The following is a 12,287-nucleotide window of genomic DNA, read 5'->3' as shown; positions in this document are numbered from 1 at the left end:
CCTACACTTGATCAAGTGACTCTGAGCTTTATCTAGACAGTTGTACTTTGGATGCTCTGTAGTCCATTCCCCATGTTGCTATGTAACCTGTTCATATCAGTATCTTCCTTAAAACACTTGCATGGTTTCCACTGATTTAGGATAAAAACCAAGTTTGCCTACACACCCCCACATGATTTGGACCCTCATCCCACCTCCATGTCAGCCTTTTTCCTTGGAATCCTTCAACTCAAACCTCATTACCTTCTAAGAAACTTCCCTGGTCTAGATTGTCCTGTTATACTATCTTAGTCTTCCCTATAATTTACTTTTAGAGCACTTGTCAGAATTTGTAGGTACACATTAATGGAGTATGTTGCGTGTTACTCCACAAGACTATGAACTCGGTGTCTATAGTGATCATTTTCATACTCTCAGTGCCTAGTACAGTGCTTGGTATATGGCAGGCACCCAGTAAATGTTCTGTATTTATTCAGCAAGTGTTTCCTGAGCACCTACTGTGTCTCAGGCCAGTGCTAAATGTTGGTGACACAAAGAATCAAATCCCTATTGCTTGCCCACAGGGTTTTTAATACAGCACAGGACTCGAAGATGTAAACTGGCAATTACAACTCAATAGTGTGTGCTGAGTGTCAAGGCCAACGCGTCAGGCAAGCAGAGTGGCTCCCAGGCCAGGGGGGAGGATTAGGAAAGGTGTTTTGAGGAGGAAGGGGAGGGTCAGGGTAGAAGGAGGGTGATGAGGATACCTGGGCTGAGTCCTGAGGCAGGCTACACAACAGAAAATAGCAAATATTTCTTCTATGCCCTACATTAAGTAAGAACTACTATGCTGTGGTTAACCCTTAGTAAATTAAAGTATTTGAATTCCAAGTGTTTTTATGTTACCATCCCCCCAGCTCCTCAAATAAATCACTGTACTATGAAATGTTTTGATGGGGGGGAAAAGTTCATTGTGGGTTTTTTGTTGTTGTTGTTATACTCAAAATTAATGATATCTACCTTTTTGTTCTTAGTCATTAACTTATCTGTGCGGAAGTGAACACTTGCTGGCCAGATGTGACATGTAGGAGATGGGAAATAAACAGTTAGCTTTTTGAGCTAAGGCGCTGGTATATTATAACCTGTAAATCCTGTAATCAGAAATAAATGTGAAAACTATTATATATATTCATTTAAGCAGCTTCTGCGCATGCAAAGGGGTAGCTTCCTATGTGTGAAAAATCCCCAATATTCAAGATTTATGTGGAGTTCTTACAGCATCAAACACACAATACACCTCTTAAGGGTTTGTAGGTTATGAGGGTTCTAAGATACTCCCCCAAAGCTTTTACAACAGCCCGGTGTTTTCTGATGCTTGAAGGGAGCAAATTCTGCAAACCTTTCATTGATGACACACACCAGAAATGAAGATTGTTGGCCAGGAATTTGTACTCGTTGCAATTTCAGAGACTCTGTGTTTTTCTGTACTTTTTGCCAGAGACTTATTTTTAATATCTTCCTACCAAAGAGGAAAAGATAGAAACCTGAAATAATAGTCAAATTCATGGGGAACTGCTCTGTCAGCAACCCAGTCTCTTCCTACCATTCCTATCAGCAGATGGACAGTAAATGAGTTTGTTTTTCCCTCCAACAACTTAAAAGTGCTGTGCTCACTTCTTGCTTCAGTGCAGGGCACATTTGCCTTCATGGGCGTTCAGGTTTAGGGAGCAGATTTAATCTTCCTGCCTCCAGTACCTCTCCAGAAGATTCTCACCTTCTTCCCACTTCAGAAAATTCCCATTGTACCCAGCAGTTAGAGTCCACAAATGTCTAATTTACTTGTGAGTAGCAGGAGCGTTTATGTAATGTTGCTTTTAAGATTTTCATCTTTCTCCCACATGATCTTAATCCGGAAAACTATAAATTGTTTAGGCTAAGAACTTCAACATGCACTGCTCCCAACATAAAAGCTGAGATGCAGCAAATAAGAATTTAGCCTTTTTCCCCCCCTTCTCCATTCAGAGACTTAAAACAACTTTAAAACACTTTATTAAATAAAAGCAATGTAATCATTTCAGACGACATAACATAATAGACATAAAACACACACACACATAAGATACGGATTGCTACAGTTGAATAACATGAAAGCATGCATACTTGCATTTGGATTTTGTTTTACATGCACAGGCTATATACAACAGATTTGCTTATTCGAGTCAGATGTGGCTTTTGGCAAACGGCTCTTACAGTTTAGGTGGCCCGTTTGAAAAAAAAAATTTTTTAAGCCTTTGCCTTCTAGGCTGTGAGAGATTCCGTTTAAATAAGGGTCGGCTGTGTTGTCTTTCTTCCTGTGAAAATGTTCCTAGACTCTTGCAACACCTGAAGCCACACTTTTATATAGATTCCCCACCTGCTTGTAGAGAGAAAAGTAAGCTACTGATTCAGAACCCTGAGGGGACTCGCACAGGGCCTGTCTTTGCAAAGTGCCATGGCATCCAGGTAACGATGAATGGGGGAGTGAGAATGACTTCACACTATCTTCTGGAAAATTCTTCCACCCCTAGAGTTATGGGCTACCTATCACTACTGGCTAATCTCCTAAAAAATGAATTGTGCAAGGGTTTTTATGTTACCACTGTGCCCACCCCACCCCCCTAAGTACAGCCCTGATCTATGAAATGTTTTGATGGGGGACACGGGGGGCGGAGAAAGCTCACTGTGTTTTGGAATGGCATCTTTGGAACATCTCGACATGCCAGCCTACCCTCCTGGAACGTGCACGGCCTCCTTATCAAATTTCCAGGGGCAGAACCCTTGAGACTTGCATTCCAAGGCAATGAGGCCTAACAAGAACTCTGTCACAGCCGATGGTTTCCATGATGCCTGGAGATCAAAGCCGGGGACATGGGCTAGGGCAGCAGGTGTGTGTGTTTCCCGGGTACAAGGTGGGGGCGGGGCGGGGAGAAAAGGCTCCACGCCACCCAGCAGGCTGCCAGGCCAGAGCAAAAACAGGTGTAGGCTGCAGGTGGGATCAAAGAGCCGTTTGGATATGATGTAGGCCAAAGGAGTGGGCCCATTTGTGAGAGTCACACCGTAGTGCCTCAGAGCCATGCCTTAATTATCATGTCCCAGAAATACCTGATTAGGGACGTAGGAGGCAAATGGGTGCGCTCCTAATTGCACCTTGTCTAACTTGAACATGAGGCCAGCCCCTTTTCTCACATGCTCTGTCTTTGAGATAACGCATCTGCATTGACTTCGTTTTCTAAAGACATGTTTCTTCCGGCGATTCGAAACCTTCCACATCAGAAAGAATGTGACAGAAGCTGGGGAAGGACTGATTTGTTGAGTTATACCCCATCCTACCGCTTGTATATAAAAGAGAAAGGGTTATACAAGCAAACAATTGTGGGTTGTTTTATGTTTCAGTGAAAGGAGAGAAGACCCAAGAATGCCACAAAGGACCCTGGGGTTCAAAATATTTAGAAACGTTCTTTACTCTCCAAACAAAACCAGAATGGTAAAAAAGAGATGCAGAAATTGGAAACAGCCTTACAAGAGAATTGGCTGACTTTGTGGTTCAACAACTGGTGTTTGGCACAAAAAGAGAAAACTGTGGTTTAGTTCCTGTATTCTTTAGGTGTCTGGGACCCAGAAGGGGAGGGATGTGTCCTGAGAGCATAAAACATAATTTATCTACCTCCCGGGTTGAATGTCTCCACATGGTGCCAAGAGCGTGTTCCAGAAATCAGTGACGTTTCAGGAAGAAATCATTGTTTTGGTAAGGTGTTGCCTGTGTCCCGTCCTCAAGTTAGTGCCAAATAGAAACTGGGCAAATCAAACAAGATAAGAAGAACGATTGAAGCACCGGAATGCTTGACTCCAGCAGCCAGACGGCTAATTGCTTACCAAGCCTTTTATGCAGCACATAATGCTTTCAGAATCAGCAAGGATGTAGAAGGCTTGGGCCCGAATCTAAGTCTGTGTTCTGAGCGTCTGATGCAGGCTTTACTGAGCATCAGATACTGTGCCAGGCTCCTGTGTCAGGCTCTCTGCTAGGTGCCATGGACACAAGGAACATGCTCAGAGGCCCAGCGCTGGAGGAGCTCCCAGCATAGAGCAGTGCAGACCCTGTTAGCACATTGAGTAACCTAAGAATAGCAGAAATGAAGGAAAAAACAGATGTGCCCAAGGAGCACCAAGAAGGGGGAGAAGATTAACAATTCCATGTGGGATTGAAAGATGAAAGATGTTGAAAGATGCATGAGAAAAAGGAAAGGAAAGCCCTCCAGGCAGGTTCAACAGGGCCCTTATATTTTTGTTCCCTCGGCTTAGAATATTCTTCCCAGATCTTGGATAGTAGCTTCTAGTTTTTAGGATTCAGGTCTTTGCTCAGAGAACCAGCCCTTCTCCCATCACTCTCTAAACTTCACCCTGCTTATTTTCTTGTGGACGCATCACTGTAGGAATTTTAGATGACTTTTAATTATCCTATTTGCTGGTACATTGTTACCCCTACTGCAATGTATTTCCATGAGCGCAGGAATTGTACGCTTCTGATTCACTTCGGTATCTCCAACATCCAGAGTGTCTGGCCCATTGTCAGTACTTAATAAATATTTATATAACTAATAGAGAAACAGACCATACTTTATTAGTCTGTTTTAACAGGCAATTTGTTTTCATCACTAAGGAAAAATAAGGCAAAATTATTTGTTCATGTAATAGAAGAGTGCTTCGATTTCAGCATTTCAAACGCATGTGATTGTAGTCTTCTATACGAGTCACAAACACCATGCTCTTTTTGAGATTTCGCTGCAAACGTAAAACCCCAAACGTAAGGGGATTGCCAGCCCCCTTCACCTTCCTCCGCATGCTTTCTACAAGGCATACAATCTGGCCATTTAATTGATGCAAATTACTGTCAGAACAGCTTCATACTCAATATTTTATCTCTAAACCATTATCATTTTAAAGAAAAAAGTTTTCTCCTTCCACATACTCGAAAAAGTTTATTACACTCTAAGTTGTGATTTTATTTTGAGCTCATCCGCTTAAAGGGATAAAACAATTAATTTCAATTCAAGTTCTGCCTCTATTATCACCTTCCATCTAATGCTGAGTGAGTGAGTGTCTCTGCCGGCTTCCCTAGCTGCAGAATTAGGATAATAATAGCTTCCCTCCCTTATCTCAGCGAGATGTTGGGAGGATTAAAAAATATCACCTTTTTAATTAGTGCAGAACACTCTGCGATTTTAAAGACGGTGTGACGTTCACACAGAATAGTATCCGTCTTAACTTCCTGGAATACTTTAATGGAAAGAACTGTTAGAAACACAGCTGCTGAGAGAAAATGTGAGCCAGAGAATCCTCTGTGTGATTGATGGGTTTGGGAAGAATCAATGATAATAGTATACACATTGGGCTTGGCGGAGATTTTCCTTCTAAAGAAGTTAAGTATTTTATAAATATTATCTCTTTCATCCTTTTAAACTTCCTGTGATGTGGCATTTATTACTCTCAGCTTCCAGATGGACAACTAACCGCAGAGAAATGCATGATCTTCCCACAGGCACATGATGACTGAGTCTCAGTGTGCTCAGTAAAATGGGCTTTGATTGATTGAGTAGTCACTCATTCATTTGCTTATTCACTCATTCACACAACAGGAAATGTGGAGAATCCATTATGTCAGGCACTGAACGCAGGACAGGAGGAGGAGACAGGGATAAATGAAGCAACCACTCTCACTGAGGCAAGGAGACTAGCAGAGGCAAACACAATATAATATGAAAAGAAGATGAGAAGTGCTCACACAACCTAGTATACATTGTTTGATACACAATAAGATATCAGGATGATGACGAAAGAATGTGTTTATGTTTATAGATACAAAAATATACCTTTATTGACGTGAGAAGATGTATAGGCAATATTGCTAAGTAAAACACAGGTTAAAAAAATGTAAGAGGGTCGTGTTGATGTGTGTCTTTTCTAGTAAATGTGTGCATGTGTGCGTGTGTATATGCACCATAATAAATGAGGCAAGTGTGAGGTTGGAAGGACAGAATATGTCAGTGCATACAACTGTAGGTCATTTTTCTACAGTTTTTTCTACTTCTTTTTATACTTTCATGTATTTTCTGAATATGTTTGCAGTAAGCATGTGTTGACTTTATAATGGAAATAGATTATTTTGTGGCTTATAAAAATAAAAGTTTATTGGCAAATAATTCAAATAGGATTAAACAGAAGTGGTTAAAATAGAGAATAAAAAAAAGTCTCCTTAATCTTAACTCTCAGAAATTACCACCATAATCAATATGTTTTAAAGAAATCCACATTTTTATTCATGTAGAAATATATTTATTAAAAGAAATTATCACCAGCATTGTGACAAAATATTATACACACCTTTCCAGGTCAAAATATGTTGCTTTATTTTGTCTTTTTTAAAACGAATAGACTAAAATACATTTAGCCTGAGTGAACACTTCTCCAAAAAGGACATACAGATGGCTAATAGACATGAAAAGATGCACAATGTTACTAATCATCAAAAAATACAAAATAAAACCACAATGAGATGTCACCTCATAACTGTCAGAATGTCTATCATCAATAAATCATGCCCTGACCAGTGTGGTATGGTGGATAGAACATCTGCCTGAGCACCAAAGGGCCACAGGTTTGATTCCTGGTCAAGGGCATATGCCTGGATTGTAGGTTCCATCCCTGGCCCCAGTCAGAGTGCATTTGGGAGGCAATCAATCATTGTGTCTCTCTCACAGGGATCTCTCTCTCTCTCTCTCTCTCTCTCTCTCTCTCTCTCTCTCTTTCATCTCTCTTCCCTCCCTCCTTTCTAATCTCTCTAAAAATCAATGGAGCCCTGGCTGGTTTGGCTCAGTGGATAGAGCGTTGTCCTGCAGACTGAGGGGTCCCAGGTTAGATTCCAGCCAAGGGCACATGCCCGGGTTGCGGGCTCGATCCCCAGTGGGGGGCGTGCAGGAGGTAGCCAATTGATGATTCGCTCTTATCATTGATGTTTCTATCTCTCTCTCCCTCTCCTTTCCTCTCTGAAATCAATAAAGAATTTTTTTAAAAATCAATGGAAAAATGTCCTCCGGTGAGGATTAACAAAAAAATAAAAATCAATCAATCAATAAACAACAAGTGTTGGTGAAAGTGTGGAGAAAGGAAAACCCTTGCACATTGTTGTTGGAAATCCAGATTGGTGCAGCTACTGTAGAAAGCAGTATGGAGTATCCTCAATGGAGCTGTCTTATGACCCAGTGATTCCACTTCTGGGAATACAAAAGAATATATGCACCCCTATGTTGGTTGCAGCATTACTTACAATAGCTAAGATTTGGAAGCAGCCCAAGTGTCTATCAGTGAATGAGTGATTAAAAAACCTGTGGTACATTTACATAGTGGAATACTACTCAGCCACAAAAAACAATGAAATTTTGCCCTTTGTGACAGCAAGGGTGGACCTGGAGAGCATTAGGCTAAGTGAAATAAGCCAGTCAGCAGGGGGGAAAAATAAAGTGCCATGTGATTTCACTCATATGCGGAATCTGATGAACAAAATAAACTAACAAACAAAATTAAAACAGACCCATAGATAGAGAACAGACTGATAGCTGTGAGATGAAAGTAAGGTTGTGGAGATGGGTTAAAAAGAATAAGGGATTAAGGGGAAAAAATCCATAGACACAAATAACTGTATGGTGATTACCAGAGGGAAAGGGGAGCAGGGGGAGGTAGAAGAAGGTATGGGGGGAAGGTAAATGGTGATGGAAGGAGACTTTTGGGGTGGTAAATACACAATACAAGATGTATTATAGAATTGCACACCTGCAACCTATATAATTTTATTAACCAGTCACCACAATAAATTCAGTAAAAAAGAAAAGAAAAAATTGAAAAAAAATTCTCTAAACTTCTAATCAGAGAGAAAGAAATTTCTGAATAAAATATTACAAAGGCAAGCAAAAGAAATTGTCTCCATAAATTAATTTATAAAATTTATTATAAATCTAATAATCACAATTTTTAAAACTTTTATCATTTTGTTTTTATTACTCTAGACAAATACCTTTTGGTTAAAATTATGGGAAAAAATAATTAATTTAAAATTAAATAAAATATTCATTAACATAAGTTAAAACAATGTATTAGTTGTATAGAAATAAAAAATCAACATAATATAATAGATGAATGAAAAACTGACTTATAGATGCAAAGGATTTTATAATGTGAAAATCAGAACATTTTACATTTTAAAACTGATTGCTTATAAGTAGTCTAAAAATTTCACAACTGTCCTGGCCAGTGTGGCTCAGTTGGTTAGAGCATCATCCCATACACTGAAAGGTCATGTGTTGGATTCCTGATCAGGGCACATACCCAGGTTGCAGGTTCAATTCACAGTCAGGGTGCATTAATTGATTTTAGAGAGGAAGGGAGAGGGTGAAAGAGAGAGAAACATTGATCAATTATACAGTAGTTCTCAACCTTCCTAATGCCGTGACCCTTTAATACAGTTCTCATGTTGTGGTGACCCCCAATTTCATTCTTACAAATTGAACATAATTAAAGCATAGTGATTAATCACAAAAACAATATGTAATTATATGTGTGTTTTCCGATGGTCTTAGGCAACCCCTGTGAAAGGGTCGTTCGACCCCCAAAGGGTTCGCGAATCACAGGTTGAGAACCGCTGCTCTAGAGGAAGGAGGAAAAACACAGAGCAAAGAGACAGGTTGAGAATTGCTGATCTAAAATAATAAAAGGGTAATATGCTAATTAGACCGGACATTTTCTGGACATCATTCCAGATGTCCTTCCTGACAAAGCCAGGGCCAGAGGGAAGCCAGCCTGGGTCCCAGGTGCCTGCCTGTGGCCAGAGGAGGGAAGCCCCCTTCCTGGGTGCCAGAGGGAAGCTGGTGCTGGCAGCCAGGGAAAGGAAGGCCTACTCTTGCACGAATGTTCGTGCATCGGGCCTCTAGTGTACTGGTAGTATTTAAAAAGTATATATATTTTATTACTTATTTGGAAAAATTAAAGTTAGATGTCCACCTCAGACCATACATAAGAATAAATTTCAGCTGAAGCGGTTTGGCTCAGTGGATAGAGCATTGTCCTGCGGACTGAAGGGTCCCAGGTTCGATTCCGGTCAAGGGCATGTACCTTGGTTGCGGGCACATCCCCACTGGGGGGCGTGCAGGAAGCAGCTGGTCTATCTCTCTCATCGATGTTTCTAACTCTCTGTCCCTCTCCCTTCTTCTCTGTAAAAAATCAATAATATATATATATATTTTAAAAAGAATAAATTTCAAATAGATTATAGAAGTAAGGAGTAAAATATAGATTTGATGTGGTAATAAAAGATAGAGGAGTCTTTTTCTTTTGAATCTCAGAGTATGTATGGTGTCCCTTGCAAAACACAAAATCTTGAAACCATTAAAACAAAAAATAGAATGTGTTCTCTGAGATTAAATATTATACTTATATATGTGGCAGATTAAAGAGGACCATAATTCATGCACTTCTCCCATTGAAAGACAAGTTCTATAAGTTTTTACCCTTTGTACCTAGTTGGGCTCTGTTACTACTTTAAAAAATAATGAATATTCTGGCAGTGATTCGAAGCCAGGTTTTGTAGTAGGGCCTCAGAAAATGGTAGCTTCCACTTTCTATATTTTAGGACAGATGCCAAGTGAGTATTATATGAAAATCTAAGTCACATAGAGAAGCCACTCATTTATACCTTAGCCAACAGCCTGAAAAGAGTTCACAGCCAACAGCCAATATCAACCGTCAGTCAAGCATTATGCCATCCTGGATATCCAGCCTAGTGAAGTCTTCAGACAACTCCAATTCCAGCCAGTGACCACAATAATCCCAAGTCAGAACTGCCCATCTGAGCCAATGAAACCCACAGAATTGTGAGAAAAAATAATTTGTGATCTTAAGCCACTAAATGTTAGCAGGGTTTTTTTTTGTTTGTTTGTTAGCAGGAGTAGACAACTGGAACATAACCCAGTACTACATAGAGGGTATTTCCATAACAAATTCTAAAACATGTGACACTGGTTCTGAAGATGGAGATGGGTTAAAAAGAATAAGGGATTAAGGGAAAAAAATCCATAGACACAAATAACTGTATGGTGATTACCAGAGGGAAAGGGGAGTGGACAGAAGATGAAAGAGTTTTGAGGAGACTTTACAGAAAGGTATAAAATCCTGTTGAAGATTGTTGGTGAGGGCTTGAATGAAAGTGAGAAAAATTCTATTGGAGTCTGGGGAAAAGGTAAGAAACAAGAAATTTTAATAACATTGTCACCAGTGGTATTGTGGAAAATAGAAATATATATCTAATGCACTGATAGATTTGTCTAAGGATATTCCTTCTCAGAAAGGTGACTGTGCCAACTTTTGTATTAATCATGTATGAAAATGATAGATAGCTAAGATATTTAGAAAACTCTTCAGTTTTCAAGTAGAATTTCAAAAAAATAAATTAAAGACAATACTTCTGAGATAGAAAACTAAACTATTTCTCAGCCTGAGTTGCTCCAGATGTCAAAAGACACACAAAAAAAGAAGAAATAGTTTCAGAAAAAAAAAATATTAAATCCAGAGCACTACCCATAAAGCATGGCCTTAGGGTAATGACTTTAATAATGTGGCTATACAACATTTTGATAAGCTCTCAGAATGTTTTATGTGTACGCATAGTAGGGCCTCAAATAATCTTAAGGTCTTTACTTTTAGATCTTCTCAATTAGACAGTAGGTACTCTAAGAATCTTAACTGCATGCCCCAAAGACCCTTCCAACTAAGAAAAAAAAAGCTTTTATATTATGTCAGAGCATCCTGGAACAATACCTTTGGCTCAAAAAAAGGAGCCTGTATTAGAAAAATGTGAGTATGGCTTTTGCCTAATGAAGTATATTATAATGTGATATATAAGACTCCATGAACTTTTTAAAACAATATATCAACTTGGACTGAAAGAGTCAGAGATTGTGCAAAATAGAAAGGGCCTTTGAATACTCTCTCCCAAAATTGCAATGAGCAGGGGGAAAAAAAGGCAGAGGAAACATTCAGATGTGAGCATTCTATATTTTATGGAAAAAGAAAGATTACTTGAAGGAAGAAACAAGAAACCAAGGCCCAAATCCAAGAACCATGGAGAATAATCCCCAGAGAATTGGGAATATGTGATCAGTTGGATTTCATAATTGCTATGGAACAATGACTGCCACAGGTCTCCCATTTTTCTTATTTTTTAAATTAAAATAGCATTTGTGTTTTTTCTATGTCTGACTAGTGTGTGTGTGTGTGTGTGTGTGTGTGTGTGTGTGTGTAGATAACTTGTCTTTTGGATTCACAGATTTTCAAATAAAGAAGGCTCATACCCAAGGAGTCTCATCCACATCTGGACCTAATTCAGATGATAAAATCCTGAACCTTGAACTTGAACCTGTCACAGTATAAGTGATATTTTAGGTGCAGAAGGGGTGTTGAGGTTTGAAGGAAGGGAACCAGTGTAAATTTGCATGAGAGAAATATGTAAATATGTAAGTAATTTGTAGTAAGAGAATGGACTGTGATGAGTTAAAGAGCATCACAATCTTTAAAATACTTTTTCTGTCTCCTCCCTTGAATCTGGAGGGCTCTCTGACTACCTTCAACAAGAGATCATAGCAGAAGAAATGCTGTACCACTTTCTACATAAAGGATTTAAGAGAGTGGAAATTCTGGATTCTATCTCTTAGAACACATGCATTTAGAAATATGCTACCACTCTGTGAGAGCACAAACACATGGAAAGGCCACACATAGACACTCCAGCCAACAGCCACAATTATGCTCCCAGCAGAGCTTTCAAAGACAGATAACACCAACTGCTACCACATGTGGGAGCCCTCCTGGACGATCAACCAAGTCCTAGCTGCTAATTTTATGTAACGACATGAAAGACACTAAGCAAGAAAACCTCCGAGTTGTGCCCAGTCAACTCACAGAATTATATGAGGTAATAATATGTTGTTGATTTAAGCCTCTAATGTTGAAGGTAGTTTGTTACCCAGCAAAAGATAGGTGGAAATGCATGTATATGAAAACACAAAGAATTCACATCTGTAATATGTAGAGAGCTGCTGTAAGTCAACTTTTAAAAAATGAACTCAATATAAATAATGGGCAAGGAATATAAAGAGCCAATTTACAGAAAAATACAAGAAATAATCAACCCATAAAAAGATGTTCACAGCTATCAGAGAAACACAAAT

This window comes from Myotis yumanensis, unplaced genomic scaffold (assembly GCF_028538775.1).
Source record: "Myotis yumanensis isolate MYYU_CA2020_CCGP unplaced genomic scaffold, mMyoYum1.0.hap1 SCAF_3, whole genome shotgun sequence".
In the NCBI taxonomy this organism is placed as follows: Eukaryota; Metazoa; Chordata; class Mammalia; order Chiroptera; family Vespertilionidae; genus Myotis; species Myotis yumanensis.
The sequence above is the reverse complement of the archived record's forward strand: the minus strand, read 5'-3'. Positions refer to the sequence as shown.